This window comes from Dermacentor variabilis, chromosome 2 (genome assembly GCF_050947875.1).
Source record: "Dermacentor variabilis isolate Ectoservices chromosome 2, ASM5094787v1, whole genome shotgun sequence".
Lineage (NCBI taxonomy): Eukaryota > Metazoa > Arthropoda > Arachnida > Ixodida > Ixodidae > Dermacentor > Dermacentor variabilis.
Window position 1 is genome coordinate 23,142,215 of NC_134569.1, and position 6,000 is coordinate 23,148,214.

Sequence of the window (6,000 nt, forward strand, 5' to 3'; positions counted from 1 at the left end):
AGGGCACTGGTGGCCACATATCATACAAAGCAAGTGCTAGAGTTGGACAGTTTAAAAAGCAGTGTTACCAAGATATATAAGTGAGAGATTGTGTTCGCTTTCCTTGAGATGCATTAGGTCTTTCTATTTTGGGAGGCGAATTCTGTGAAAGGAAATGCTGATCCTTGGCAGACAGATACACAGGTATGTCACTCATCTTTTGTGCCAACAACTTTGCAAATTCTTTTCAGACAACCTGGATGAAAGTGGTACGACATTTGACCTTGAAAGGAAGACTCCATGCTGCCGGCTGTGTCAGCGAACGTTCTACAACAGCAGCAGCCTGAGACGGCATATGCAGCGCCACTTGGCGAATAACCGCCAGCGATTTCCATGTGGTGTCTGCTCCAAAGAGTTTACAAGAAAGGACTATGTTCGTGAGCATCGCATGAATGTTCATGGCATGCCAACTTAGTGTTGGCCATTCTATAATGGCAGTGCCAGTGATTGTTTACTGCATCTTACACAGAACATCTGCAGGCCAAAAAGTGCTGCAAGGGGGCAGATTAAGAACATCTAACTCAATATTCGCAAACAGCTATAAGGGATGAAGACGGTAACATCTTCACCCGCTGTGTTTGCTCAGTGGCTATGGTGTTGGGCTGCTGATCACAAGGTCGCGGGATCGAATCCCGGCCACGGCGGCTGCATTTCGGTGGGGGGGGAATGCGAAAACACCCGTGTACTTAGATTTAGGTGCACATTAAAGAACCCCCGTTGGTAGAAATTTCTGGAGTCCCTCCACTACGGCGTGCCTCATAATCGAAAAGTGGTTTTGGCATGTAAAACCCCATACTTTAATTTATTAATGGTAACATCTTCGAAGAAGACAATGTACTGCGGTACATCCGACACGTTATTAGGGATAACTTGGGCACAAAAGGAAGCATGTTTCAGACCCAAACAGATCCAGCAACAACAGAGAAGCCTGAGAGATCAGAATTTAGGATAAAAGCAGAAGAAAATCTCCCTAATAACACCACTGCAGGACCTGATCCCAATACAGCTAATTAAAAAGCTTGGTCCATAGAGCAAGGCACTGCTGACTAATGACATTGAGCAAGCAATTAAAACCAAAAAAATTCGGTTGTATGGCACGAAAGCAAGATGAACCTCATTCAAAAAGACAAAGGTGATAAGGATAGGACAAGCTTGTACAGGACAGTTACAGTAATGTTGGTGATATATAGAATGGCAACGCAAGCCATAAAATTAGAACTGTTGAAGTGGCTAGGAAAAAAATTGTGTACTGGGAGAACTACAGAATGGGTTCAGACTAGGCAGACGCTTAGAGGATATGTTTGTATTAACTCGGTGCATAGAGATTTCAGTAGCTCAGAATGGACCTTTATGGATGGCATTTCTAGATATTAGGGGAGCCTGCGACAACGTAGACAGGGAATTGTTATGGGATATTCTCAAGCATGCAAGCATAGATGATGCTTTTGTGGAGCTGTTGAGGAAGATTAGAGACAAGCGAGTACAAATTGTATGGGAAGGCCGAAAATGTAATGAAGTGGTGGAAATTCACCAAGGACTGAAGCAGGGATGTACTCTGTCTTCATTGATCTGAAGTGAAGGTGCTAAAACGACGGTGGATGAAGAAAGAACACACACACAGGGCGCCTTCGTGTGTGTGTGTGTTCTTTCTTTGTCCACCGTTGTTTTAGTGCCTTCACTTCAGATCATGCTTAACCAGCACGCCCAACTATCCATCCTAACTGTCTTGATTGTTCATACTTTATGTTAAGGGCATAGAATGCAGTGAATCCGGGTTTCGTTTATTATACACCACAAATGGTGCAACAGAAGGTTTCTGGACTGATGTATGCGGACGACATAGGGCTACTAGTGGACAATGCAAGAGATTTACAGACATTTGGGAATATGTAATGCAGCGACAAATCTGGGCCTTAGCGCAGAGAAATCAGGAATTATGATCTTTAAGGAAGAGATGAGTAACTACATGGTGTCAGTTCAACAGCAAGTCATACCCATAACAGTCAAGCAATATAAATATCTCAGTGTAAACATATACAAAGGAAAGACTTACTCAAACGCCCATCAAGAAAATCTGAAAGTAAAGGGGAAGCGAAATGCAGCAATAATGAAACATAGAGCACTTTGTTTGCGGTCACAATAAATATGAGGTGGTGCGTGGTATCTGGAAAGGAGTAATGGTGCCAGCGCTAAGGTTTAAAATCGTATATCTTGTTGGGGCTGGATCGGTAGGCCTGTTGGCTTTAGGAGCCCATAGCAAAACCACAAATGAGGCATTGCAGGTTGACATGGGTTGGGTTCGTTTTAAGTCAGAGAAGCACGGAGCAAAATTAGTTTTGAAGAAAGGCTTAGGAACATAGATCAAAATAAGTTGGCAGCTAAAGTGCACAAGTATCTGCCCCTGAACTGCATGGGCACAGAATGAAGGAGGAGGTCAAGAAAAGTGGCAACCAAGTACAGGGTAATTGAAAGTGTAAGTAAACAACCAGGCATTGTCAGAAAGAAAGTGAGAGTGACAGAACCAGTGAATTGTATGCAAAGAATTTACAAGTACAAGAATGAGAAGAAAGAAATTAGAAGGGAAAATCTGTACGATAACACGGAAAGAAGTGCCTTGCTAGTTGAGGCTCAAGCTGGTTGCCTAAGGAAAAAACATACCGGAGCAAATATTCGCAACTAGATGAGGCACATGTATGCTGCAGCAAAAATCCAGAGACCACTCAATGAATCCTAATGAAATGTGAAGGAATTCACCCAGAAAGATTCGTAGGTAACATACCCCTTCCAGAAGCGCTTGTATATAAAGCGGATGGAAGCATCAGCCGACTAGCAGTTGAGATAAGCAAGAGACATTTAGAGTATTGGTGGGAAAAAAAGCATGGAAGAGATTGATATGACCGGATCTGTTAGAAGCATAGGTAGCGGTACAAGTTTTGAAAAAGAGAAAAACATTAAAGAGATGTATACAATTAAATATGCTAGGATGAAAAGCATGTATAGCATACCTGAGGAACTCAAACAGGTTAGGTGACTATTTATCACCGCCCTGTTTCAAAGGGGATGCCAATAAATCATCATCATCAACAGAAAATACTGTGGTATGGCCTACTGAAAAGGTATGACAGGTTCTTTTTCTGTGGCTTTTTCCTATGTGTCATATTTCCTTGTCAGTAACTCAGCTGAGCAGTTTACAATTTTGTTATAGCACTGCTTTATTTTAATTCTCAGTTCAATATGTCTTTCAATTTTAAAATCCATTGACAGTCACTGTATGCTTCAATTTGGACCAACAGTCTTTAATTCACCATTAATTTCTTAAGTTTGATGAAACTGATGTTAGGATCTCGGTGAACCAAACTGCTTATACAAAAAGAAGCTTGTTACACTGATAATGCTTACAGCTTCATACTTCATGTATTTTTGCATGATTCCGCTGCATAAAAGCTGTGTAATGTCACTCCGAAATACACTTATCGCCTGTGACTTATAACGCTTTTTCCGGAAATAATGCTCATTATTTTTGTCAGTGTTGCAAAGAAAAGTAGCACTGCTTTTGCACTGTATCAAGGTGACGTGCTTGACATTGTGTTTATACACACACCAGTGAAGCCATCTTTCAACTGGTTCCTGGCTATAATGCGTGTACTTCTCTTCATTTCTCTCAGCATAATTTTTGTTTCTTGAGGGCTGTCTATCTCTTATGATTTTAAGAAAGTGTTTACGATTACATTCAAGGCAGCAGATTCCATATCTTGAACTTCCTTTCTTTGAATTTGCATCTACTTTCTAGAAAGCGCTGGTTTATTAACTTGCAACTGCAATGAATCATCATTGACTCTACCCCAGTGCTGTCTCAAGTCTGTGACTGTATACATCTGGCATGAAAATAGATTTTTAGGCTCTACAATGACCTCTTTTCTTGGTGAAAGCCATTGCTTTATAGTCCACTTCCCCCCCGCCCCTTTCCTAACTTTTACAAGGTCAGATGAACTTGCACTTGTGCGTTTATGTCCAGTGTATGCTTGAACTGACTGTACAGTTTTCTTACTTGCAAATTTCAAGCACTATTATTTAAAATCCTAGTAATGCACAATGACTACAGTGTGCATTAATGTGCTGCTGCAATAAAGTGATTTTTAAGCCATTGTGGATGTCTTTTTTTGTGTCTTTTAATAATGCCAATTTTTACCACTCATTTGTGGAGTCCATCTTTTCTACATCATTATATCCTCAACAGCCAATCTCTGTCACCGCTTGACAAGGTCACCAACACATTCGTCGCTGATAGCCACCACAGAAATGTAGAGCAAACCATTTGATGCTTGGCTGCTATTCTTTTTTGAGAGCTGTGAACCAGCCATTGATAAGGCAACACAGAACAAAGCATGGAATATGAAGATGCTTGGGTGCTCCGTAACATTGAATCTGCTGTACATGTAGCCTGTCAAGTGGCCAGCTGATATACAGTCAAATGCTTTCTTTCTCCAAACATGCCATTAATGCCTTCCCTTTCCTTACTGTGCTATTAGCTGGCAGACTCCATGTGTTGTTGAAGGTACACACTGACCATTTGCTGCTTTTTGTTTTTTTTGCAATGTACATGGTTGCCTGTCATTTCCACTTTGCTTTTTGCAGACTCCATAACTCGAGGCTGGAATAGCACATGTGCAATAAGAATTACATAAATTTACAAATTCTTTGATCAAGTGAGTTCTGTGGAAATCCATGAAGTGGTCATTGATCCATAATTGTAAAGTGAAAAGTTGTCATCCACAATGTTATCGCATATTGGTCTGAAAATGAATGTTTTATGTCAGTCTTCTAAAAGGCACTGTAGAGTTTTAAGGTCCTTCAAGTGTTTAACAGAAACAATAAAAAAAAATTCAGACTACCTTTTTAACAATGAATAATACCCATATATACTAGAAGTACAGCAAACAATTGTTGCGTACCAGTAAATCACCTGTTGCAAGCAGCGATAAATCACCATTGGAGCACTATAATGGCAGGTGGTATAGCACTGATGTAACACTATAGAGACTGCAACGAACCAGTACATTTGACATGTCATGAATGCCAGGCAAGTTATCTTTGAAAAACGTATTTACAGTGAGTGTGAAAAGAGGAGGGGAAGTCAGGGGGGGTAGGAAGGGTCTCAAATGGTCGTTCTTGAAATGAGGCCATGTCATTCTCATTTGTTTGCACAACTGTGCTTGCAAATAATGAGGACATAGTTTACTTTGAAGATATTCATTTAAGAGTTAAGTTATAAGCATTAGTACAACAATAAATTGCACAAAGTTACGTTTTAAAGTAAATAAAACGGGCATGCACTTTTTAAGGGGGCTTGGGAGTGGGCTGTTTGGCATTCCATAATACATAATTCCATAACTTGAAGCACTAGAGCAAGATGGAAAGGAGGAAAGACATATGAGCGCTGACTTCTAGGACTGAATGTTACACATGTAGCTCAATTATGTGCACTGTGGTGGCTGCTGTCTTGTTTCTTGTTCTCTTTTCTGTATATTATTGCGACAGCAACTAAATGGACACTCCAGGTGCATTTGCACTGTTGCCGTGATGTTCCGTGCAAAGTCCAAATGCGATAACATTGTCGCTGCACACCATTGCTGTATGTGCGAGTGAAAGCGTGCAAAAGTGAGCCAACGATGGTGGCTCAACCTTGCACGCACAAGGGAGGAAAGAGGGAGGTGGTGCACCATCTTCCTCCATTGCGTGCAAGGCTCCTGGTGGGGGCGAGGGGGGTTCTACTTTGCCGCAAGCTGCATATGGCGCAGCCGCACGGGCCCTATCTTGAAGGTGATCTGCAATGGGAGCAAAGCGCACTGTGTGCCGATAGCTTCGTGTGCACTGTGTTCTCGCAGCTTAGTTCACGTTGCAGCAAGAGGCAGCTTGAAGGTCAGTTCGCTCGTTGCTGCTGCCGCACTTACTCACTCCAGC